Here is a 26,636-nt window from a genome sequence, read left to right on the forward strand (position 1 = left end):
AGCCAGGACGAAGGGTGGAGTATCCCATTGCTGCCAACCAGCTGATATAATCTCGACCGGGTGAGGTGGGTCGTCACCGCAGGAATCAGGAAACGACGATGAAGGCGGGCATCGTGAGGATGAAAAATAGAAAAGATTGTATTCACTTCATTGGTACATGGTTTTGACTCTATCCGAGTCTCGAGCGGTTCTGATTAACACGGGGGCCAGGACGGCCTTAAATCCCCTCGTGGTGGCCGGCATTTCCTTCGGGGAAGTCCTCTCTCAGGTGGTCAAGTTGACGACCTCCTCGCCCTCGGGTCCTCCTTCTTGGTAGCTCGCCGTTTTCGTCTGCTCCGTAGAGGTGAGAGCTCTCTTGGGGCTGAATGGGATTATCTCGTCACGGGAAAAGCGCTGGGGCTTGCTTCCCACATTGGAGAGATACAGATTCCAGGCATAACCTGCCGATGACCCCTTCGGGGAACTTGTGGAAGTGTCAGACCTCTGTCGGGCAGTCAAGTTGGCGACCTCCTCTCCCTCGGGTCTTCCTTCTTGGTAGCTCGCTGTTTTTGTCTGCTCCGTAGAGGTCAGACGCTCTCTCGGGGATGAAAGAGGATTATCTCGTCACGGGAAAGGCGCTCGAGCTTGATTCCCAAATTTGACAGGTGCAGTTCCAAGCCGATCATAACACTGTCGCTGTGCATACGCTTTGTCGACGCCTCTACAACGCCATCCATCGTTTCACACTGCACTGTCGACGTTTCATTTGGCGGTGTATCCTGAGGTTCACTTGACGGTTTCCTCTGCGGTAAACACTTTTCGGCCATTTTGTTGTGCACGTCTTCACTATTTGGTCCTGTCGCATTTTCTTCCAGCTCTTTCGTTTCACTAGTTGTTGACTCACGTTGATGTATCACTGCCGGGGGCGTTTCCACCGCTTTTTGTTTCACCGTCACCATCGCTGCTACTTCTTCAGCTTCAGCCTCGTCCATGATGTTGTCTGATACGTCAGCGTCCTTTCTAGGGCCCGTTATGTTCGCGTACATGGGTACGCACTGGGTTTCGTCATGGCCGAACCGGCGGCACCGTGAACATCGGGGGATTCAGCAGTCGCGGTGGATATGACCTTTTCCTTGGCAGCGCAAGCAGAGTGGCGCCTTGCCTGGAATAACTACGAGGGCGGGCTCACCGGCGACACGTACTTGATAAGGGATGTCTTCAATTGTAACTCCGGCCTTTAGCCTGAGGTTTAGCACGCGCGTTGTCGTAGCCTTTCCCGAAATTCCGAGGACACGCCAGCACTCCTTTGTCGCTTCCATCACCTCGCCGTATGGCTCGAAAGCCATACGAATGTCGTCGTTCGTCACATTAGGAAGGACCCAGTGGATTTTCACATGGACATCTTGGTTATTCTGGTCTACTACCAGACACTTTCTGCCTTTCACAGTAATATTCCCAGTCGTCAACAACTTCTTCATACTTTCATGACTCTTGTACGTAACAGCCCACACATGATTCATTTGAAATGCTCCTAAGGCATCAACCTCAGGCAGCAATTCCAAACGACCAAGGGCATCCCGGTAGTCTTCAAACCTGTACGGCCTTGCTCGTGGATCACCGTGCAAAAAAACCGTTTTAAAACAATCCGACATTTTGGCAGATGAGGCAGCAACACTTGGTAGTCCTGGTTGTCTTCCATGTCATCCCTGTTTCCGCGGCTAAGCTTGGCCGCTAGCACCGCCCCGTTGGAGCACATGAAAAATGTCACAGTTTCGCCCTAAGGGCGAAGCAATGAATGCGATAGCAACACAGCAATGTCATACGAAGTAAGGTGAGCGGCTTTGGTCACCGACCTCGTCGTTGAGCCCTTGTCCAATATACCTTGAACACGCCAGCGTTCTTTCGCCGCGTCTGTCACCTTTCCGTATGGCGCAAGAGCTTGTCGTATGTCTTCGTCTGACACGCTTGGCAGCAACCAGTGTAGCTTCATGCGGACACCTTGGTTGTTGGGGTCAACGACAATGCAGCGTCGTCCTTTGACGGTGATGGTCACTGCATCAAGCAGCTTCTTAGTAGCTTCCGCCGTCTTCATCATGACCGCCCAGACGTGGTTCATCTGGTACCCCCCCCCCCCAAAGCAACTACTTCGGGGAGCAGTTCCAGACGAACCAGAGCGTCACGGAAATCCTCAACTTTGTACGGTCTTCCATGGACGTCCGCGTGTAGAAAAAATGTCACAGTTTCGCCCTAAGGGCGAAGCAATGAATGCGATAGCAACACAGCAATGTCATACGAAGTAAGGTGAGCGGCTTTGGTAGCAATATGAATTGTAGTAAACATGAGCTGATTAAGTAAGCAGGTGTGCTGCGGCGTAAGTAGACCGACATGAAGAGAGACTCGATGACCACGAGAAGGCGCGTGTGAAACGGTGGTGTTGATGAGAAGCGCTTCCCGTGGGCAGCGCGTGCGAAGGGACACACCTGTAGCGCTGCCCTGCCGATCCGGGCAGCATTGCATGTGTAGTGTGCGTTGGAAATGTGGCCCGACTATTACTAACTGAATGAACAAGCGTGGTGTGAGCGCGCACAAACAAACACGAATAGATCACACTGAATGACTGCAGACAACGACTGTCAAAACGCTGGCAGCAAGCATACGCCGTAGCGGGCGAAGGTACGTGCGGTCTATCGCTTCAACGGAAACTGAGCGGCGAATGCACGGCGCATAAAGGTCAGAGCCGTGTGGAGATAAGAGACGCTGCGGACGAGCGACGAGCGCGGTTGTTGGCAGAGTAGAAGTCTTCCACAGACTGTGGAGGCCCAAAACCATGATTAGGTCAAATGGTACTTCCGCTTCATTTGCGATGGGCAAGAACCTGATGCCATATTGATCCAGGGGAAAATGTTTTTTGACTGTTCGTTGGAGGACATCCCAATGAAAAATTGGGTCCCAGCAGTCAAGGAACACATGCTCTACTGTCTCAGGCTTTTTGCATAGCAGGCAGTTAATCGTCCATGGGACGAAAATCCCCTTTTCATGCAGCCACGTCTTAACCGGAAGTGTGTTAGAGTGTAACTTAAAGAAAAAAGATTTCACGGATAGGTTAACCGGCATTCTCTTAACTCGCTTCAGAACATCTTGCCCTGGGCCTCCACGGTGAGGTAAACGATAAATAGGAATCGGCAACATTGTGTCCACAAGATTCTTATACAGATTTTGTTTCGAAACATTGCACAAGTACTCAATAGAAAAACGCACATGCAATAGCCGGAAAGAAAGTACAACCTCTTGAATGTACCCACTGATAGCCCCATACATACTCTCACACGATGAAACAACGATTTCTGGGAGATGCCTCTGCAACCTCACTTGAATAGCAGTCCTCAGAAAAGTATCCCTTTGATCACGGAAGAATATAAAACACGACACAACTTGACGCAGAAATAAGTGCACAAGTCCAAGCCCTCCCGCCTTAACAGAAAGAAACAAGTTGGTACGACTGGTTCTCTCCCAGTTAGACGCCCAAATAAAAACTGCAAAAACGCGGTGCATTCTTTGAATACTGGTCCGCGTTGCACACAAAACATTCAGAATGCACCATATTTTGGATACATGGAAAAGGTTACAGACGGAGGCGCGCGATAACATTGATAACTGCCTCCCCTGCCATGCATCTGCTTTCTCCCTTGCCCTTGACACTTGCTCATTCCAACATTCACTTGGTTCTCGATAACACTCAAGAGGGACACCGAGATACTGCGTTGGCAGACAAGACCATCGCAGTCGCGCGAAATGATCGGGCATCGTTTCCCAGTCACCATGCCAAAAACCAGAGCTCTTATCCCAGTTTATCAGGCACCCCGTTTGCTTGCAAAATTCATCAACCATGCTGATCACTTCAGTAATACTGTCTCTGTTTGAACAGAATACTGCAATGTCGTCCGCATAAGCGAGGATTTGGACATGTGCTGACTGTAAACGAAAGCCTGAGATGCGCTCACTTTTGATTACAGCCAAACAGAGTGGCTCTAGGTATGCCGCAAACAAAAGGGGCGACAGTGGGCATCCCTGCCTTACTGACGAACGCACTACCAGCTTGTCTGAAAGGTCACCATTTACAATAATGCGCGTAGTGCAGTTTGCATACGCCATTCTGACACCTTCTATGATCACACCTCCTACGTTAGCGTGCTCTAGTATGCAAAAAATAATATCATGTGACACACGATCCAAGGCTTTTGCCAGATCTAGTTGCATCATTGCAATCCGATGCCCCAGCGCATCACAGCATTCCAATACCGTACGTGCGACATGTACATTCGTGGCAATGCTACGTCCCTTGATTCCGCAAGTCTGATGCGGTCCAACCAATTTCGTTATCACGCCCTGTAATCTCTTCGCTAGGACTTTCATGTATATTTTATAATCAACGTTGGTGAGGCTGATCAGGCGATAGGACCGCACCAACAAACGCTTCTCTGGGTCATCTGTTTTTGGGATTAACACTATGTGCGATGTGGTGAATGACAGTGGTACTTGCTTTCGCTCATACGCCTCAGTCAATACTCGTAACAGTAACTGAGCGACTATGAGCTTAAATGTCCTGTAAAACTCTGCACCAAGCCCATCAGGTCCTGGAGTTTTACCAGTCTGTAGGTCTTCTATTGCAGTTTCAATTTCGTTTTCAGTTATGGGCATCTCAAGACGCTCCTTTAAATCGTCCTCAAGTCTTGGCAGGAGAGACAAAAAATCACAACAGAAAGCATCACCCATCTCTCTCGCATGGCCAAGAAGGTCGCTGAAGTACTCTTTAAGTACCTGCTGGATTACATTAGCATCGCTTGAAATTTCATCACCATTTCTTATCTGCCTGATTTGTTTTTGGCAAGCGTATCGTTTTTCATCTGTTAAAGCTCGCTTCGTTGGTGTTTCACCGGCCCACACTTTCTGTGCTCTTGCGCGTATACATGCTGATTTATACATTTCAGTGTCTATTCTTTCATGCTGGCTTTTCACATCCCTTATATCTTTCGTATACTTCCCAGGCTCGGTACTCTCCATGCTAATTAAGAACTGTAGTTGCTCGCGCGCTGCTTTTTCCTCTTGCTTTTCTTTTGTCGGTTGGAGCAGCTCTTTTCTATGGCTTTACTTTTTAGCCACTCCTTGAAATCTTCCCACTGAACAGCAAAAATACTGGGCCGCTCCTCGAGCAGCTTCTGCATTTCATCTGCAATGCCCTTTACAAATCCCTCGTCCTCCAAAAGTTTAGCGTTGAATTTCCAGAGATTCCAGTTGAAGCGCGTACTCCTTTCTTTCGCACCAAAACTTGCGATCACCAGGCAATGATCGCTAAAAGCCACAGGTTCAACTTTGTAATCTGTGCAAAGGGGTACAAGCTCAACGGATGCGTAAATCCTATCCAGTCTGGCATGGCTATCTCGTTGAAAGTGCGTGTATTGCGGTCTGTTCCCGTAGGTGAATATGCTGCCAATATCCTCTAAGCTATTGTCATGAACCAGACCGTTTAACAATTGTGCGCTCCTATCACGCACAGGCGTACCCTTCACTCGATCGGCAGCGGCACACACACAGTTGAAATCGCCCACAAGCAACAGCAGTTTGTCACAAACAATGTAGGACTCTAGACAGTTAAAAAAATCGCGGCGTTCAGAGTCAACATTTGGTGAATACACGCATATAATGCGCCAACACAACTTCGAAAAGGAAAAGTCTACGACGAGAAGGCGACCACTTGGGCAAGAAAAAATTGACTCCACGATAATGCCTAAACTATTGCGAAGAAACAGGACGCACCCACCCGATGTTCCAACAGAATGGCAAACATAGACATTGAAGTGTGCACGAAAGGTGGACACCATACGCTCAGCAAATTCCTCGCTGTGGATCTTCGTCTCTTGGACGGCTACAATGTCCAGATCGTTGTCAGCGAGAAGACGATTAAGTTGACATTGACGCCTTCGAGCGCCAAGGCCCCTGACATTGAGAGTCGCTACGCGTAATGCTACGTCAAGTTTCGTCACCAGGAAACTACCAGGCTAGGAAAAAAGACCGGTGACATACATTGCACACCGTACTTGATTCCACAGGGAGCACTGTACGGCGTCGCCATTCCTCGAGTCCGTGTGCAGGCGTCGGGAAAACCGGCAGGCATTCCTTTGTCGGCAGTTCCAGACCAGTGCACACCGTCTAGTGGATATACTTGCCACCACAACCGGGGAAGAAACACACACGCACCCACTCACACACGCACAGGCAAACACAGCAAGACTACGGAGGCAGTTAGTCCGCCTGCCGTGTCTCGGCCGCTAAGTTGGGCCGCGGTTTTAAAGTAGAGCACCGAATTCCTGGGGTTTTCGACGGCGGCTCGTCACTACCACCACCCGGCTCTTGCTTTTTACCGACGAACTCCTCGTGGGTGCGCTTCCCAGCTGTCAGGGCGGCAGCCTCCTGTCTGAAATCCATGGTCTCGAGGTTCCTAGGCTCTACGTTGTCGGGAGTTTTCGCTGAAACTGTTGTCGTATCCTCTAGCGTGCCGTCGTATTCCGGCTGAACCTCACGTTGCACTTGTACGGCCGCCGCTACTGCATTGGACGTCGTCGCACTCTGCTTCGTCAGTGGCGTCAACGTAGGCCTATCCCGCCGTCGCTGGTTGCCCAGTTTCACGGGCTGCATCCTCCGCGTCCGCCTCGTCCATTAGCAGCTCAGACGAGTCTTCACTTGTACCGGGGCCAGCGATGCTCGCATAAGCGCGGGCACATTGGCCCTCTTCGTGGCCGAACCGTCGGCAGGCTCCGCAACGTCGGACCCGACAATCTTTACGGATGTGGCCGGGATTACGACAGCGAAGGCATAACGGAGGCCTGCCTGGTACGACGACGAGCGCCAACTCACCGTTAACGTTGAGCTGGTGCGGCAAGTCGTCGAGCTTCACGCCAGCTTTCAGCTTAAGTGTGACGAGCCTCGTTGTAGAGCCCTTCTCTGACATACCCCGCACCCGCCAACGCTCCCGGGACACTTCGGTGACTTTCCCGTATGACGCAAAGGCGCTAATAGTGTAAATAAAATGACAGGATTAGATTTAGCAAGCAACAATGAACTAAAAGATGGCACGTACGTCTTCGTCCGGCACGTTGTGTAGCAGCCAGTGAAGCTTGAGTCGCACGTCCTGGTTCGCCGGATCAATCACCAGGCAGCGGTTTCCTTTCACATGTAGCTCACCGACGCTGACAATCTTCGTTACCGCTTCAGAATCCTAAAAAGTAACGGCCCAGACGTGGCTCATCCGATACGCCCCCAGGGCGATAACATCGGCGAGCAGCTCATGCTGAGCTAACGTGTCCCGGAAATCCTCGACCCGATACGGGTGGGCCCTGATATCGGCGTGCAAAAAAGCAGTATTTACAACAAAACGCCCTGTAGGCAGTCCTGGCAAAACAACCGGGTATGAACTTTCCTCTTCGGTAGCCCTGTTACCGCGGCCAGACATGGCCGCTGAAGCCGCTCCTACGGAGCCCGTCATCACACGTCCGTCACGTTCGGTGGTCGGAAGCAGCCGCGCTAGCCGACTGCGCCATGGAGGCGGCTGCTCTGCGCTCTCCCCACCACGCACACGCTACAGAAAATCTACCAGAATAAATACAGCAAAAAAGCATCAAAAAGGAGAAGCTTCGCCCCCGGGAGGGCTCGTACCTCGAACCTTTCGGTTAACAGCCGAACGCGCTATCCGATTGCGCCACGGCGGCTTTTTTTTTAACACGAAAGTGTTTTATGCCGGGGTCCACCAAGACTTCACTGACGTATTTCCGTCACGGAAATACGTCAGCTTACAATGTACACGAACATAATACAAAGAAAGAAACCAGAAGAAAAAGTTCCACAAACATGCAAAATTTCGAAATCGAACCCACGACCTCTCGGTCCGCGACGATAGATCGCCGAGCGTTTAACCCATTGCGCCACAAACGCATTTGCAGAGAGCTACACAGACTCGCCTTATATATCTAACACTCCTCCGTGTACCCGCGCTCTTGCTCGGGGCGGTGCCGCCGCCTACGAGCAGAAAAGAGAAGTACTGCATTATGACACTAACGCGCACCGACAGTGAACGCTTCGGTGGTCTCAGCACTACGACGCCTCGATGCCAGCATTCGAAGAGACGCTGGCATCAAGAAGCACTACCAACGCCACCTAGGTGGCGTTCACCGTACTCAGCACAGCGGAGCGTGGCCTCCGCAATTAGCTCTGAAAATGTTTCTGAAGTTGATCGCGGAGGCTGCAATTACGACGCGCTTTACGCGCTGATTTGACTCGGTGACGATTCAGTTACGTGCTTTGTCTTGCGCGTTGTATTAGTGTGTCAGTTACATGCTTCGTCTTTCGCGTTGTGCTAGCGTGTGCAGCGTAGTGCAGCTTCCATATGCACGACGGTTGCTCATGGTCATCGACGTTGGTAGTCGTGATGGAGGAGACGTGCCACCAGGCGTCAGCGTGGGTGCATCAACGCCTAAGGGCGCTTTAGCCACAAAACACCAATAGACATTATATATCAATGTGCAATAAACATTACACTACTTCTGTGAAGACACGTTTCACTTTCGTGTTCTATACCGATTCCTATATAAGAGGGATCAACCACATTTTTTATTATTTATTACCGGTCTTTGACATTATGCAGAGAACACACTTTAGAACCAAATAAATAAAAAAACACAACTACAAAACATATTGAAAAAGATGAAAGCCACCAGTCCTACATGGACTGGCGTTGTCTAACTAAAATTCTTTTAAAGCTGTCAAAGGTTCTAGCCTCGACAGCCAATTGGGTACACAATCTTGTGTTTTCTTTATTGCAATAAAGCGAGACATACTCTCTCGAAAATAAATACGTGTAGGCCTAGCGTCTGGGTCGCAATGGTACCCAGCCATCCTTGCCCGCCATAAACAGTGGAGGCTCTGGAGCATTATTAAATCGTATGGAACTCCGTCCTCATTGTTTAGAGCTAGGTACCTGATCCCATGCGGACTCAATGGAAAATCCTTCTAGATCGTTCGTTTTAGGACGTCCCAAAAGTAGACGCCTTCCTCCCAGCAATGCAAGAACACATGATCTATGGTTTCAGGTTGCTTGCAGATCAAGCAATGTGAGCCCCATGGTACAAGGAAGCTACGTTCTTTAATGAATGTTTTCACTGAATGTGTTCCTGCGTGTAGCCTAAAAAAGAATGTTTTTACCCCAGTAGGCACCTCCATTCTTTTCACTCGTTTAAGGACATCCTGTCCTGGTCCTCCACTGTATACCGCTCTGTACAATGGCACTGGGAATACAATATCGCATACATCTCTATATAACGTCTTTCTTTTCACGCCAGATAAATAATCGTAAGAAAAACGCACAGAAAGAAAGCGCACACTATCAACAACTTCTTTTAGATAGCCGCGAATCGTTCCTGGCATACTATTGGCAGTAACAATGAGTGCCGGCAAAGCGGCTCTTAACCTGAGCTGTAATACCGTACGCAAAAATGGATCATGCACATCTCGAAAAAACTAAAATCTATTGACAAGCTGTCGTACAAAAAGATGCGCCAACCCCAGCCCCCCCTTCCTTCACCCGCCTGAACAGATTTGTTCGGCTACATCTTTCCCAGTTAGAGTCCCAGATAAAAACGGCGAACACTCTGTGCAACCTTTGCACGTTTACCCTTGAACAAAACAACGTCTGCATGACGTACCACAACTTCGTAATGAAAAACATATTACATACAGTTGCCCTTGCGAAAATGGACAGGTTGATGCCTTTCCACCTGTCTACTTTTTCTCTTGTTTCTTTTATTTGGTTCGTCCAGTATCACTCGCTGTGTTTGTAACTGTCCATGGGAACACCGAGAGACTTGGTAGGGATTTTCACCCAGCTCACATTCGCAAAGTTGTCCCGGGCCGAAGACCACTCTCCGTGCCACAAACCGAGGGACTTACCCCAGTTCACTTTACTGCCCGTCACATCACAAAACTGCTTCACAACGCGTATCGTTTCTGTTACACTTTCTCTGTTCGTAGAACACACGGCTATATCATCTGCGTATGCCAGGAGCTTGACTTCTGTGGCTGCCAAGCTATAAGCTCGTATTTGCTCGTTCTCAATTATTGCCAAACACATCGTTTCTATGTAAATTGCAAACAGAAGAGGACTGAGGAGGCAGCCTTGACGCACAGAACGCATGACGTTAATGGGGGCCCCCAATGATTTATTCACAATTAAGCGTGTTGTGTAGATCTGATACGCCAACGCCACTCCCTCAGTGATGCTGGCACCTACATTAACGTGATCCAGAATGGCAAACAAAATATCATGAGACACACAGTCAAACGCTTTCTCTAGGTCCAGCTGAAGCACTGCGACGCCGTCGTACGTTATGTCACAGCACTCGAGCACGCACCGCATCATGTGAATATTCGAAAAAATTGACCTCCCTTTGATCCCACACGTTTGGTGGTCAGCGACTATTTCTTTGATGACTCTTTGCAGTCATGCTGCCAAAACCTTCATAAAAATCTTATAATCGACATTAGTTAGAGATATCGGCCTATAAGACGTCACTAGCCTAAGTTTCTCCGCTTGGTCACTCTTAGGTAACAGGATGGTATGCGCTTTACCAAAAGAAGGCGGCAAAGTTTTGTTCACATAGCCAGCGTTAAACAGGCCTGTTAGCAGAGGCGACAGTTCTTTCTTAAAAGTTTATAAAAGCACGCGCTGAGACCGTCAGGTCCGGGTGATTTACCATTGTTCAAATCATTTATTGCTTTTTCGACTTCGTGTTTTCTTATATTCCCTTCTAATTGGTCCTTCGTGTCGTCACTCAATCGCGGCATGCGACCGAGAAAACCCTTCTTAAACTCATCTACATTGGCTTCTTGAAATGCAAACAGCGACTGGTAATAGTTTAAAAACGCTCGACCTATGCTCTTATCGTCGACAAGTGTGCCATTCCACAAGATCTTATCGACATGATTACGTCGACCATGAGCTTTTTCAAGTCCAAGCGCCCTTTTGGTGGGCGTCTCCCCCGCTTCTAATGCCTTTGCTCTTGCGCGCACAATCGCGCCTTGATAGCGTTCTTTGTCCAACTGCTCAATTTTTTCTTTAATGGTTCGCATATCTTGCTTGTACTGCCCTGGCTCATTGCATTCCAGCGCTATCAGCTGCTTAAGTATCTTTCGCAAGTCTCTTTCTTTCATCTCCCTCTCAAACTTTAAGCAGCTTTACTTTAAGCAGCTCAAACTTTAAACCCCCGGGAGGGCTCGAACCTCCAACCTTTCGGTTAACAGCCGAACTCGCTATCCGATTGCGCCACGGAGGCGGCTGCTCTGAGCTCTCCCCACCACGCACACGCTACAGAAAATCATAATAAATACAGAAAACCAGAATAAATACAGCAAAAAAGCATCAAAAAGGAGAAGCTTCGCCCCCGGGAGGGCTCGAACCTCCAACCTTTCGGTTAACAGCCGAACGCGCTAGCCGATTGCGCCACGGAGGCTTTTTTTTTTCTTTATTACCGACTTGGCAACATACAACACAAGACATATTAACAATACATGAGGGTCACGATAAAAGTGTCTGCCACTGGTTGGCTGACACGGGGGCTAAAAACGCTTGAGGTTCGCAAGCTCAGTCATCACATTGAGCCATGTCGGTTGTTCTTTTTGCAAACTGTACAAGTCCTTGATATAGCAAATGCTTTCGATGAAGTACTCTCTAACAGGCCGGGGGTTTGGTTCGGCATGTCTCACGGCCATTCTACATTTCCATAGACTATGCAAGGACAAGAGCATGAACATGTCATATGGTACAGTGTCTTCATTTAGAGTAGGCAAAAAAACGAATCCCGCATGGCGTAATCGGTAAGTCCTTCTTTAAGGTTCTCTGTAAAACATCCCAATGGAATACCGCATCCCAACAGTCGAGAAAGATGTGTTCGACTGTTTCGGGCTTCCGGCATAGTAAACAATTGACGCTCGAAGGCACAAAAAGTCCTTTCTCCTCAAGCCATGGTTTGACAGGTAAAGTATTGGTGTGGAGCTGAAAAAAGAAGGACTTCGCTGATGGGCGTACTGGCATTCGTTTTACTCTCTTTAGCACGTTCTTTTCCGGTCCAATGCGGAACACCGCGCGATACAATGGTACCGGCAACATTGCCTCTATCAGGTCCTTATATAAGCGCTTTCGTGGGACCCGACTTAGGTATTCCATCGAAAAGCGAACCTTCAAAAGCTGGAAACCCCAGACGACTTCCTTTAGAAAACCGCGCAATCTACCTTGACTGCACCGGCGCGACGAAACGATGAATTCGGGTATAGCTTCGCTCAGCCTTACTTGAAACATAGTTAACAAAAACGGGTCCTTTTGGTCACGCAAGTAAACAAACCTCGACACAATCTGCCTTATGAACAAATGTGCAAGACCTAGTCCACCACTTTTAACGGAGCGAAACAGATTGGTGTGACTGGTGCGCTCCCAGCTTGAACCCCATACAAACACTGCGAGTACTCTGTGTAATCGTTGTATGTTGGCCCTTGACATGCACAATGCTTGAAGCACCTAAAAAATTTTGGCAACGGCAAAGAGGTTGCAGACCGTCGCGCGAGCAAACATTGAGAAATTTCGGCCCCCCCCCATTTAAGTGTGCACTCACGAACTCTTTCTGCTTCAGCGTTCCAGTAATCCACTGCGTCACGGTAGTGCTCAAGCGGCACCCCGAGATACTTTGCCGGCGTGACGGTCCACTGGATATTCACAAAGGTACTCGGAGGGTCTACCCAGTTGCCTATCCATACCCCTAGGCATTTATCAAAGTTGATAGCACTGCCTGTCGTTCTGCAGTATGAAACACTTCCGCGATCGCGATTTCAACACTTTCTTTATCCCGACAAAACAACGCGATGTCGTCCGCATATGCGAGCATTGTCACTTCGGCAGATTGTACTCTGAAACCCAATATTCTATTGTCATTGTTGATCTTCCTACAAAGCGGCTCTATGTATATTGCAAAAGAGGGGACAAACCACACCCCTGGCGCACGGATGATCGCACCCTAAAGCTTTTGGTAACCTTGTTTATTATGCGGCTGGCGGTAGTCTTGATAGCACATCTTTACCCCGTCCAAAGTTAATTCACCTACATTTACATGTTCTAGAATGCAGAAATGATTTTTATGGGCCACACGGTCGAAAGCCTTCTGCATGTCCAACTGTAACATTGCTCCGTGTCCACCTAGGTCGTCGCAGTATTCTAATATGCTTCTGGCGATGTGAATGTTTGTGTAGATTGACCGTCCTTTAATGCTGCATGTTTGGTGCGGCCCTAAGATGCGGTTCACCACTCCTTGTAATCGCTTTCCGACCACTCTCGTAAATATGTTGTAGTCGACGTTCATCAGTGATATCGGGCGATAAGCGTCGACAGCTAACAATTTATCTGGGTCGTCTGTTCTTGGAATCAGCACCACGTGCGAAGTCCGAAAAGATGGAGGAACCAGCTTTCGGGTGTAGACCTCCTTAAACAATCGTAACAGGACCTGGCTGGCCTCACTTTTGAAGGTCTTATAAAAAGCCGCTCCGAGTCCATCAGGTCCCGGGGACTTGCCTACAACTAAATCATCTATGGCTCCTTCGATTTCGGCGATGCTCAGAGGCCTTTCCAGACGCTCACGAATATCGTCTTCTAATTGCGGCATGTTTGACAGGAAGTCCGTTTTGAATCCTTCTGTGACGTCCTTAGCACTCCCGAATAATTCACCATAATGATCAAGAAACGCCTGTTCGATTTTTTCAGGTTGGCCCAGGATTTCGTTCCCGTATCGAATCATTCTGATTTCATTCCGCCTCGCGTACGTCTTTTCGTCCGATAGAGCTCGTTTTGTCGGAGTCTCGCCTAGCCAGACCCTTTCCGCTCGTGCTCTTATAACTGCTCCTTTGAACTTATTTTCATCGATAAGCCCAAGCTGGCTCTTCAATTCTTTTATTTCTTTTGTTCGGCTCCCTGGTCTGTCGCTTTCTACGGTGTACAAAAAATCAAGCTCGCGTTGTATTTCTTTTTCTCTTTTCTTTTGTTGAAAATTTCCGTAGTGGCTTCTTCTATAGCGCTGATCTTAACTTCTTGTTTAAAAATCTCCCATAATTCTAGCATGTTACCTTCTTCGGTCTCCATCAATCTGTGTAACTTTTCTTTCACGCCTTCACAAAACGATTCGTTCAGCAGCAGCCCATCATTAAACTTCCACGTCTTCCAGTTAAATCGCGACTTACTTTGTTTAGTACCTATGGCGAACGTTACAAGGCTGTGATCGCTGAACGACACGTGTTTCACACTATAAATGCCACACATGGGAACAAGGTCCAGTGCAACATATGCTCTGTCTAGCCTGGCGTGACTATGCCCTTGAAGATGTGTGAACGCGGGCACACCAGCACTGGACAATACATGACCAACGTCTTCTAGGTTAGCATCTTGCACGAGTGTATTTAAATGTAAAGCACTTTTGTCGCGCACTGGAAGCTGTTTCACTCGATCAGCAGCAAAACATACACAATTGAAATCTCCGAGCAACAAGACTTTCCTGTCACACTGTAAATGCTGGCCTACACTTTCAAAAAAGGACAACCGCTCACTTTCTATGTTGGGGGCGTACACACATATCACCCGCCAACCTACGCCCGAAAAGGAAAAATCCACAATAAGCAGTCTCCCACTTTGACAGGAAAAAACATTCTCTTCTATGACTCCCAGATTATTTCTAATGAAAATAGCGCACCCCGCGGAAGTTCCAACAGCATGTCATACGCAAACATTGTATCTATTGCGGAACTGCAGCACCATGCGATCCGTCTGTTCTTCACTTTCTATCTTAGTTTCCTGCACCGCCGCTATATCAATATCTGTTTTCGAGAAAAGCCGGCTAAGCTGGTATTGCCGCTTTCCGGCACAAAGACCGCGAACATTTAGGGTAGCAAGACGAAGTGCAGTGTTTTGGGCCATCATTGTAGTTTGTGAAGAACAAACGGACCGCGTGGCACCCACCTCATGCGTCTGGGGTCGGTGCTTCCTTGGCCTCTTGCACGAACCTTCCATAGCTGCCCGGGCAGCCTTCGGAAGGCGCAGCTCGGGTCCTTATCGTTGTTCTCCATCGTTCTCCAATTTTCGTAGTGGGGGACTCCGGAAATTTGGACTACCTGGGGTTCTTTAACGTGCACCTAAATTTAAGTAAACGGGTGTTTTCGTATTTCGCCCCCATCGAAATGCGGCCGCCGTGGCCGGGATTTGATCCCGCGACCTCGTGCTCAGCAGCCCAACACCATAGCCACTGAGCAACCACGGCGGGTGCGTAACGCGGAACGAAAGGTTGCATCATGCGATCCGTTTGCTCTTGACTCGATATCTTGGTCTCCTGTAATAAATACAGCAAAAAAGCATCAAAAACGAGAAGCTTCGCCCCAGGGAGGGCTCGAACCTCCAACCTTTCGGTTAACAGCCGAACGCGCTATACGATTGCGCCACGGAGGCGGCTGCTCTGCGCTCTCCCCACCACGCACACGCTACAGAAAATCTACCAGAATAAATACAGCAAAAAAGCATCAAAAAGGAGAAGCTTCGCCACCAGGAGGGCTTGAACCTCCAAAGTATCGGTTAACAGCCCAACGCGCTAGCCGATTGCGCCACGGAGGTGGCTGCTCTGCGCTCTGCCCACCACGCACACGCTACAGAAAATCTACCAGAATAAATACAGCAAAAAAGCATCAAAAAGGAGAAGCTTCGCCCCCGGGAGGGCGAAGCTTCGCAAATAGCAATGCACTAAGGTCATTCACAGGCAAATTTTTGACACGGTCCTCTGGAAAGCACACACAGTTGAAATCACCTAGTAAAAGCAGAAGCCTATCGGTTTTTAAATAAACCTCAACTCGCTCAAAAAAGGACTCCCTCTGGTGCTGTCTATTAGGTGCGTAAATACAAACAGCTCGCCAGGAAATTTCACTGAGCATAAAATCGACAACAATCAGGCGTCCTGTTTCACACACTGTCATTGCTTCCACAGATGCGTTTAAGCTGTTGCGCAAAAAATAGCACAACCCCCGATGTGCCGGCCGCATGACAAACGCATAAACTGTAACGCAGAAAAAAAATTAAATTAAATTATGGGGTTTTACGTGCCAAAACCACGATCTGATTGAGGCACGCCGTAGTGTGGGACTCCGGAAATTTGGACTACCTGGGGTTCTTTAACGTGCACCTAAATTTAAGTAAACAGGTGTTTTCGCATTTCGCCCCCATCGAAATGCGGCCGCCGTGGCCGGGATTTGATCCCGCGACCTCGTGCTCAGCAGCCCAACACCATAGCCACTGAGCAACCACGGCGGGTGCGTAACGCGGAACGAAAGGTTGCATCATGCGATCCATTTGCTCTTGACTCGATATCTTGGTCTCCTGTACTGCAATTATATCGAGATCATTTTCCAGAAACATACGACTCAGTTGGTATTGCCGTCGCCTTGCGCTTAGTCCACGGACGTTAAGCGTGGCAACACGGATCGCTGTGTTTAGTTTAGCTGCCATTATGATCAAGGTCGCATAGCGCTTACCTTGAACGGCCCATTCACCGTGTAGTACGTGGCTCCGCCGGTCAAGCTGGCGGTATCACACGTAGAAGCTGTGGGAAGGTTGCAAGACCCAATCGAAGCCGCTACGGGGGCGGCCCCGTCTCGGGTCTCCGCTCAACTTGGACGTTGGGCCTCGGCTTGAATGACGTACGTCGCAGCTGAGCCGCCTTTGTGGGTGGCTTGCTGCATGTCGTCGCTCCAGAGGTCCCAGATACGCCGAGCGTTTCCTCATGAGCCCGCTTCGCAGGCGTGTTAGTGGCTGCTGCCATGTCGACGTCGGTCGTGGCAGGCGTTGCAGACGTTTCGGCACATGTAATGGCAGGCGAGCTTCCGGGCGTCCTTCTGTTTTGTCGCGACGCTCTCGTTTTCAGTCACGGCGTTTTCATTCTTTTCCGGAGAAACATCCTCGACGTCAGGTTTCTTGTCTAGAACCAAGTTTTTAAAGTGAAGAGGCGGCTTTTCCGTGACTGAGTTGCCAGCCTTGTCGCTTGTAGCACGTGAAATATCTTCAACTTGAACCTCATCCATGAGGTGTTCAGTTACTTCGTCGGCTTTCCTCGTTAGTCCTGCAACGACAGCGTACGTCTTGACGCACTGAGAACGATCATGGCCGAAGCGTCGGCTAACCTCGCAGCGTGGAACACGACAGTCCCGGCGAATATGACCGGTTGTATGGCACCGCAGGCAAAGGGGGGCGCAGACGGGAATGACGGCAAGGACGAGCTCCCCTGCTATACGTAGCTGGTGCGGAATATTGTCACGTAGTAGTGACGGTAGAGAAAACAGTCACAAAACTGTGTATGACGAAACTGGTTGTTTATTGGGCGAACCTGTGCCCACAAAAGCAAGCTACACTCAAAGCACAACGATAGCGGCGAACACAGTCGGCGATCGTCGAAAATCTGATCAGCGGCGAAACGCGTCGGCTTTTATACCTGAGTCATCGAAGGTTCCAGATTAATCCCTGATGCCCGCGTGTCTTCCAGAAAGTTCTAGACAATTCGCGTCGCTCATACAATCAGATTACATGGGCGTCGGTGACCACAGACGACGGATAGAAGCATTGATAACGTCCGAGAAGCTTCCAATGCAGGCGCGTCCTGCGCCGAGCGATAACGTTTAACATTTGTCAGCCAATGTTGAAAGCGGCTACCGGTGAAAGATAAACATGTATACGTGTCAATACCCTCCCCTTAAAAAGCATCGTCCCGATGCTACAAACAAACACGAAAGCGAAAACAAAACCATGCGTAATAAACAAAATAACAAAAAAACAATAACAAAGTAACAAAGTACCTAAGTTTGTCAGCGGGCGTAGAAAGGCTTAAGACGCACCACGTGGATGACTTCAGGTCGTGCCCGGCGCCGCTGTGATTGCGAAATGCCGTCTGGCACGACCTCATAGTCCAGTGCGCCAATACGTCGGGTGATCTTATATGGTCCGAAATAGCGACGTAACAGCTTCTCGCTAAGTCCTCGTCGGCGTATCGGAGTCCAGACCCAAACACGGTCACCGGGCTGGTACTCGACGTAGCGTCGTCGAAGGTTGTAGTGTCGGCTGTCGGTCCTCTGCTGGTTCTTGATGCGCAGGCGGGCGAGCTGTCGACCTTCTTCGGCACGCTGCAAATAGGTGGCAACGTCGAGATTTTCTTCGTCGGTGACGTCCGGTAGCATGGCGTCAAGCGTCGTTGCCGGGTTCCTTCCGTAGACCAGGTTGAACGGCGCCATGTGCGTCGTTTCTTGCACGGCCGTGTTGTATGCGAAGGTCACGTACGGAAGGATGGCATCCCACGTCTTGTGTTCGACGTCGACGTACATTGCCAGCATGTCGGCGATGGTCTTATTTAGGCGCTCGGTGAGGCCATTCGTCTGTGGGTGGTAGGCGGTGGTCCGGCGATGGCTTGTGTGGCTGTATCGCAGGATGGCTTGAGTTAGTTCTGCCGTAAAGGCAGTACCTCTGTCGGTGATGAGGACTTCTGGGGCACCGTGACGCAGGAGGATGTTCTCAACGAAGAATCGGGCTACCTCGGCAGAACTGCCTTTGGGCAAGGCTTTTGTTTCGGCGTAGCGGGTGAGGTAGTCCGTAGCTACGACGATGCATTTATTCCCGGACGTCGACGTCGGAAAAGGCCCCAGTAAGTCCATCCCAATCTGCTGGAACGGTCGGCGAGGTGGCTCGATCGGCTGTAGAAGTCCGGCTGGCCTTGTCGGCGGTGTTTTGCGTCGCTGACAGTCTCGGCATGTCCTTACGTAATGGGCGACGTCGGCAGAGAGGCGAGGCCAGTAGTATTTTTCTTGTATCCTTGCGAGCGTGCGGGAAAAACCGAGGTGTCCAGCCGTTGGGTCGTCATGGAGAGCTTGCAGAACCTCTGGACGCAATGCTGAGGGTACCACGAGGAGGTAGTTGGCTCGGAGAGGCGAGAAGTTCTTCTTTAGGAGAATGTCGTTTTGCAAGAAAAACGACGCCAATCCTCGCCTGAACACCTTCGGCACATTGACGGTCTTGCCTTCCAGGTAATCTACAAGGTTCCTTAGTTCCGGGTCGGCTCGCTGTTGTTCGGCGAATTCGTCGGCACTGATGGGTCCCAAGAAAGTGTCGTCATCCTGGTCATCCTGTGGCGGCGGTTCGACGGGGGCGCGAGACAAGCAGTCGGCGTCAGAGTGCTTTCGCCCGGACTTGTAAACGACGGTGATGTCGAATTCTTGAAGTCTCAGACTCCATCGTGCGAGGCGACCTGAAGGATCCTTCAAGTTAGCTAGCCAACACAAGGCGTGGTGGTCGCTCACAACTTTAAAGGGCCTGCCATAGAGGTAGGGGCGAAACTTTGATGTAGCCCAGATGATGGCGAGGCACTCCTTTTCTGTTGTGGAATAATTTGCTTCCGCCTTCGATAGCGACCGGCTAGCGTAACTTACAACCCTTTCTAGTCCATCAGTCCTCTGCACAAGCACGGCGCCGAGTCCTACGCCGCTTGCGTCGGTGTGGACTTCGGTATCGGCATTTTCGTCGAAATGCGCAAGGATGGGCGGCGATTGTAGGCGTCGCTTCAGTTCTTCAAATGCTTCGATGTGCGGCATCTCCCACTTGAACTCGACGTCGGCCTTCGTGAGGTACATCAGTGGCTCGGCGATCCGTGAAAAATCCTTGACGAAGCGCTTGTAATAGGCGCACAGTCCCAGAAATCTACGCACTGCCTTCTTGTCAGCGGGCAGAGGAAAGTTGGAGATGGCCGCAGTTTTCTGAGGGTCGGGGCGCACTCCAGACTTGTTGATGACGTGGCCTAAAAACAAGAGCTCCTCATATGCGAAGCGGCACTTTTCTGGCTTTAACGTGAGTCCGGAGGTTTTGATTGCTTGAAGAACTGTTTCAAGGCGCCGCAGGTGTTCTTCGAAGCTTGAGGCAAACACAACGACGTCGTCCAAATAGACGAGGCAAGTCTGCCACTTCAAGCCTGCCAGTACTGTATCCATGACGCGTTGGAAAGTCGCAGGTGCCGAGCAAAGACCAAACGGCATGACCTTGAACTCGAACAGTCCGTCTGGTGTTATAAAGGCCGTCTTCTCCCGGTCCCTCTCGTCGACTTCGATTTGCCAGTAGCCGGTTTTGAGGTCCATCGACGAAAAATACTTTGCGTTGTATAGTCGATCCAAGGCGTCGTCAATCCGTGGAAGGGGGTATACGTCCTTCTTCGTGACCTTGTTGAGGCGACGATAATCGACGCAGAAACGCAGGGTTCCATCCTTCTTCTTCACTAACACCACGGGGGACGCCCACGGACTCTTGGACGGCTGGATGATGTCGTCGCGTAGCATTTCGTCGACTTGTTGCCTTATGGCCTCGCGTTCGCGTGCCGAAACTCGGTACGGGCTCTGACGCAGTGGGCGGACATTTTCGTCGGTTATGATTCGGTGCTTGGCGACAGGGGTTTGTCGAACTTTTGACGACGACGAGAAGCAATCCTTGTATTGCAGGAGCAGAGCTTTTAGTTGTTCTTTCTTATGCCTGGGAAGGTTCTGATTAACGTTGAAAGTTGCTTCAGGTATTATAGTCGTCGTTGCGGGTGCACTGGAATCCGTGAAGGCGAAAGCACTGCTGGCTTGTACTATTTCGTCGATGTAGGCAACCGTGGTGCCTTTGTTAATGTGCTTGTATTCGGGGCTGAAGTTCGTGAGCATCACCGTTGCTTTCCCTGCACGTAGCTCAGCTATGCCTCTAGCGACGCAAATTTCACGGTACAGCAGTAAGTGATGATCGCCCTCGATGACGCCCTCCATGTCTGCAGGCACTTCCGTACCGACGGAAATCATTACGCTGGAGTGAGGCGGAACGGTGACTTGTTCTTCAAGCACATTCAAGGCATGGTAACTGATGCATGTATCCGGCGGTATCGCTTTGTGTGTTGAAAGCGTTATCGACTTGGACCTTAAGTCGATGACTGCACCATGTTGGTGTAGAAAGTCCATGCCTAGGATGACGTCCCTGGAGCAGTGCTGCAGGATTACGAAGCTCGCCGGGTAAGTGCGGTTGTTTACCGTGACTCGCGCTGTGCAGATTCCAGCCGGCGTTATTAGGTGACCTCCCGCTGTCCGTATATCGGGTCCTTGCCAGGCCGTCTGCGCCTTCTGTAACTTGGCGGCGAACGCGCCACTGAAAACTGAATAGTCGGCGCCAGTGTCGACGAGAGCGGTGACGTTATGACCATCGATGAGCACGTCTAGATCGGTGGACCGGCGTCTGGCGTTGCGGTTAATTCGTGGCGTCGGATCACGGCTGCGTCGGCTTGCTCTGCTGCTGCTACGTCGCGTCGGAAGGTCTTCGTTCGGCGGCGATGTGCTGTCAAGGCTGTTGCTAGGCGGCGTGCTGATATCTCGTCGTGATGATTCGCGAATCGTCGTCGTCGTCGGCGGCGGAGGATCTTCGGCATTGCGTCGTACAGCAACCGCACCTCCATCGGTTGCTGCTTTTAGTTTCCCGGGTATGGGCTGGGAGATCGGCCCCGGGTTGGGCCGGCATACAGGCGGCGATGCGGCGAGATGTAGCGGCCTGGTGACGGCGAGCGTGAGGGCCGTCGTGGTTGCCACTGGGCTCCGGCAAGGTAGTCGGCGATGTCACGTGGTCGCTCGCCAAGCTGTGGACGTGGCGCGTTGACGGCGAACCCTCGTAGGCCCATCTCGCGGTATGGGCATCGGCGGTAGACATGGCCAGCTTCCCCGCAGTGATAGCAGAGCGGGCGGTGGTCGGGGGCGCGCCAAATGTCCGTCTTCCGCTGGGAGCTGCGCTGGGCGACGGGCGGGCGTGCTGGCGGCGGCGGCGGTGGACGACGGAACTGCGGCGTTACGGGGCCCTGGCGCGAGCGCGGAGGGGGGCCTTGACGACGGGCGACGGCGGCGTAGGTCATCGCTTGCGGCTGTGGTTGAGGCAATACCGGAACTTCTGGCACTTCTAGTGATCGCTGAACCTCTTCTTTAACTATGTCAGCGATTGAAGTCACCTGAGGATGCGATCTTGGGAATAATTTCTGTAGTTCTTCCCGTACAACCGCTCTGATCGTCTCGTGCAGGTCGTCGGCGCCTAGAGCTTGAGCTTCGGCGTAGTTTGTCAGTGCACGGCGGTTGTATTGCCTGGCTCGCATTTCAAGGGTCTTCTCGATGGTTGTGGCCTCCGAAACAAATTCTGCCACAGTCTTGGGCGGGTTGCGCATCAATCCAGTGAATAGATGCTCTTTGACGCCCCGCATCAAGAACCGAACTTTCTTTTCCTCTGACATATCGGGGTCGGCGTGGCGGAAGAGGCGAGTCATCTCCTCCGTGAAGATTGCGATGTTCTCGTTCGGCAATTGCACTCTGGTTTCTAATAAAACTTCGGCCCTTTCTTTTCGCACGACATTCGTGAAAGTCCTCATGAAGTTCTCACGAAATAGGTCCCACGTCACCAGGGTGGTCTCTCTGTTCTCAAACCAAGTCCGAGCAGCATCATCTAATGAAAAATACACATGGCGCTGCTTGTCGTCGTCGCTCCATTTGTTGAACGTCGCGGTCCTCTCGTATGTCTCCAGCCAGGTTTCAGGGTCTTCAGCCGATGATCCACGAAAAGTCGGTGGCTCCCGAGGTTGCTGCAGCAGGATGGGGGACGCTGGTGCTGCCATTTTGGTCGTTGACTTGGCCTTGATTGCAGTGGTCTTTTCGGGAAGAAGTGCGAGCTCCGGCACAAGTCCTTGCTGCCTACGGCTAGCTCGCTGGTCCTTGGCGACGTTGGTCTCGTTCTCCGGTTTCGGGCTTGGGTCGCGGCTTTGCGGGGGCGTTCGGTGCATGAACGAACTAGCACCTCCACCAGATGTCACGTAGTAGTGACGGTAGAGAAAACAGTCACAAAACTGTGTATGACGAAACTGGTTGTTTATTGGGCGAACCTGTGCCCACAAAAGCAAGCTACACTCAAAGCACAACGATAGCGGCGAACACAGTCGGCGATCGTCGAAAATCTGATCAGCGGCGAAACGCGTCGGCTTTTATACCTGAGTCATCGAAGGTTCCAGATTAATCCCTGATGCCCGCGTGTCTTCCAGAAAGTTCTAGACAATTCGCGTCGCTCATACAATCAGATTACATGGGCGTCGGTGACCACAGACGACGGATAGAAGCATTGATAACGTCCGAGAAGCTTCCAATGCAGGCGCGTCCTGCGCCGAGCGATAACGTTTAACATTTGTCAGCCAATGTTGAAAGCGGCTACCGGTGAAAGATAAACATGTATACGTGTCAATATCGTCGACTGTAATTCCTGCTTTCAGCTGCAGCGTCACCGACCTCGTCGTTGAGCCCTTGTCCAATATACCTTGAACACGCCAGCGTTCTTTCGCCGCGTCTGTCACCTTTCCGTATGGCGCAAGAGCTTGTCGTATGTCTTCGTCTGACACGCTTGGCAGCAACCAGTGTAGCTTCATGCGGACACCTTGGTTGTTGGGGTCAACGACAATGCAGCGTCGTCCTTTGACGGTGATGGTCACTGCATCAAGCAGCTTCTTAGTTGCTTCCGCCGTCTTCATCATGACCGCCCAGACGTGGTTCATCTGGTACCCCCCCCCCCCCAAAGCAACTACTTCGGGGAGCAGTTCCAGACGAACCAGAGCGTCACGGAAATCCTCAACTTTGTACGGTCTTCCATGGACGTCCGCGTGTAGAAAAAATGTCACAGTTTCGCCCTAAGGGCGAAGCAATGAATGCTATAGCAACACAGTAATGTCATACGAAGTAAGGTGAGCTGCTTTGGTAGCAATATGAATTGTGGTAAACATGAGCTGATTAAGTAAGCAGGTGTGCTGCGGCGTAAGTAGACCGACATGAAGAGAGACTCGATGACCACGAGAAGGCGCGTGTGAAACGGCGGTGTTGATGAGAAGCGCTTCCGTGGGCAGCGCGTGCGAAGGGACACACCTGTAGCGCTGCACTGCCGATCCGGGCAGCATTGCATGTGTAGCGTGCGTTGGAAAATGTGGCCCGACTATTACTAACTGAATGAACAAGCGTGGTGTGAGCGCGCACAAACAAACATGAATAGATCACACTGAATGACTGTAGACAACGACTGTCAAAACGCTGGCAGCAAGGCCGCAGCGGGCGAAGGTACGTGCGGTCTATCGCTGCAACGGAAACTGAGCGGCGAATGCACAGCGCATAAAGGTCAGAGCCGTGTGGAGATAAGAGACGGTGTGGGCGAGCGACGAGCGCGGTTGTTGGCAGAGTAGAAGTGCGCCCCCCCACCCCCCCGCACCCTCCGGCGCTGGCTTCCCGCTTCCTTGCTTGCGCTTGGAATTGAGTGCGTTCGCTCTCCGTGATAGCGCGCGTCCCCGCACGCTTCCGCTCGGGTATACGGCGCGCGGCGAAGATTTTATCTATACGGAACCACACGGCGACGGCGATGGCGACGGCAGAAATCCGGTTGAAGTGCCCATATAATTGCTATCGCAATAAACAGTATAAGGACAATTCGTCCGGTAGGCAAGTGCGGCAAAACTACCTGATAGTCGTAGTCGTCAAAAAAGGTCACAGTTTCGCCCAAAGGGTGAAGCAATGAATGCGATAGCAACACAGTAATGTCATACGAAGTAAGGTGAGCGGCTTTGGTAGCAATATGAATTGTAGTAAACATGAGCTGATTAAGTAAGCAGGTGTGCTGCGGCGTAAGTAGACCGACATGAAGAGAGACTCGATGACCACGAGAAGGCGCGTGTGAAACTGTGGTGTTGAGAGAATCGCTTCCCATGGGCAGCGCGTGCGAAGGGACACACCTGTAGCGCTGCACTGCCGATCCGGGCAGTATTGCATGTGTAGCGGGCGTTGGAAAATGTGGCCCGACTATTACTAACTGAATGAAAAAAATTGTCGCAGTTTCACCCAAAAGGCGAAGCACCAATTGCGATAGCAAATTAGTAGAGAGCTATACGGAGTAAGGATAGTAGTTTTATCAGCTGTATAAACTTGGACATGCAGCAGCACCAGCAACGCGCAGAACTGTTGTCGATGCCGTCGGCGTATTGCCCGCGTTCGCACCGAACGCGCGCGGCGTTTTTATATAAATACGTATTGGTGCCGCAGCTAAACGTCGCCTCCCCTCCCTCCCTCCCTCCCGTCCCCCCACAGCCTCTTGCGCGACCAAAAAAGTTGCGTTTGCTCTCTATCTATGGAGAGGAGGAAAGAGACGCTTAATTCGGCAGCCCTTCAGTGAGCACGGCGCAGAACGCGCGTTTGCTCTCCGACGCGCGTTCGCTCCCCGTGAAAGCGCGCGTCCCTCGCGCCCTTTCACTCGCACATACAGTGTCCGGAGCGCGGCGACGATTTCATCGTCGTTGGCGTCATACGGAACCTCACGGCGACGGCGAAAGCAACAGCGACGGCGACGACGACGGCAACGCCGACGGCAGAAATCTGTTTGGAGTGTCCATATAATTGCTATCGCAATAATAAGCCTGGTGTGAGCGCGCACAAACAAACATGAATAGAACACGCTGAATGACTCTAGACAAAGACTGTTAAAACGCTGGCAGCAAGCGCATACGCCGCAGCGGCGAATGCACAGAGGTCAGAGCCGTGTAAGAGACGGTACGGGCGAACGACGAGCGCGGTTGTTGGCAGAGTAGAAGTGCGCCCCCCCCCCTCCCGCTCCCTCCGGCGCTGGCTTCCCGCTTCCTTGCTTGCGCGTGGGAGATTGAGTGCGTTCACTTCTCCGTGACGCGCGTACCCGCACGCTTCCGCTCGGGCATACGGCGCGCGGCGAAGATTTTATCTATACGGAACCTCACGGCGACGGTGACACCGACGGCAGAAATCCGGTTGAAAGTGTCCATATAATTGCTATCGCAATAAAACAGCATTCCTGTTACAGCGGCCGTTCACGGCCGCCAACACCGCTCCCTCGGAGCACATGATAACACGTCCGTTCATACGGTGCCCGGAAGTGGAATCTATTGCGCCACGGAGCCGGCTGCTCTGCGCTCTCCCACCACGCACACGCTACAGAAAATCTACTAGAATAAATACAGCAAAAAAGCATCAAAAGCAGAAGCTTCGCCCCGGGAGGGCTCGATGCTCCAACCTTCGGTTAACAGCTGAACGCGCTAGCCGGTTACGCCACGGAGGCTTTTTTTTTTCTTTATTGCCTGCTTTGACACTAGCGAAAAAATACAAATGCATATATACAGTGCACCGACATCACATCAGGCGGGATTGTCATATTAAAATTCTTGAGGCACACCAGCTCATCAAGAATGCTAACCCAGTCTGCGGGTTCATTCTGTGCACGATACACTTCTCGTAAAAAAGAAACACTTTCAATGAAGTTCTCTCGCGTAGAGCGCACATTGGCGTCAGCATGACGAACAGCCATTCTCGTCGTCCACAAACTGTGGAGGCCCAGGAGCATGAACATATCAAAAGGTATTCCTTGATCACTTTCAACTGGCAGGAATCGAATTCCATACGGGGTTATGGGG

The 26,636-nt window shown here is 51.0% G+C and overlaps 3 non-coding genes across 3 annotated transcripts; all 3 read right to left on the minus strand.

Moving 5' to 3' along the window:
• Nucleotides 1–11,283: 11,283 nt before the first annotated feature.
• Trnan-guu (transfer RNA asparagine (anticodon GUU)) lies at nucleotides 11,284–11,357 on the minus strand. Its single transcript has one exon. It is a non-coding gene; the product is annotated as a tRNA-Asn (tRNA).
• A 103-nt stretch (nucleotides 11,358–11,460) lies between these two features.
• Trnan-guu (transfer RNA asparagine (anticodon GUU)) lies at nucleotides 11,461–11,534 on the minus strand. The gene has a single exon. It is a non-coding gene; the product is annotated as a tRNA-Asn (tRNA).
• Nucleotides 11,535–15,482: 3,948 nt separating this feature from the next.
• Nucleotides 15,483–15,556, minus strand: Trnan-guu (transfer RNA asparagine (anticodon GUU)). Its single transcript has one exon. It is a non-coding gene; the product is annotated as a tRNA-Asn (tRNA).
• Nucleotides 15,557–26,636: the final 11,080 nt, after the last annotated feature.

The sequence above is a fragment of the Dermacentor silvarum genome, chromosome 1 (assembly GCF_013339745.2).
Source record: "Dermacentor silvarum isolate Dsil-2018 chromosome 1, BIME_Dsil_1.4, whole genome shotgun sequence".
Taxonomy (NCBI): Eukaryota; Metazoa; Arthropoda; class Arachnida; order Ixodida; family Ixodidae; genus Dermacentor; species Dermacentor silvarum.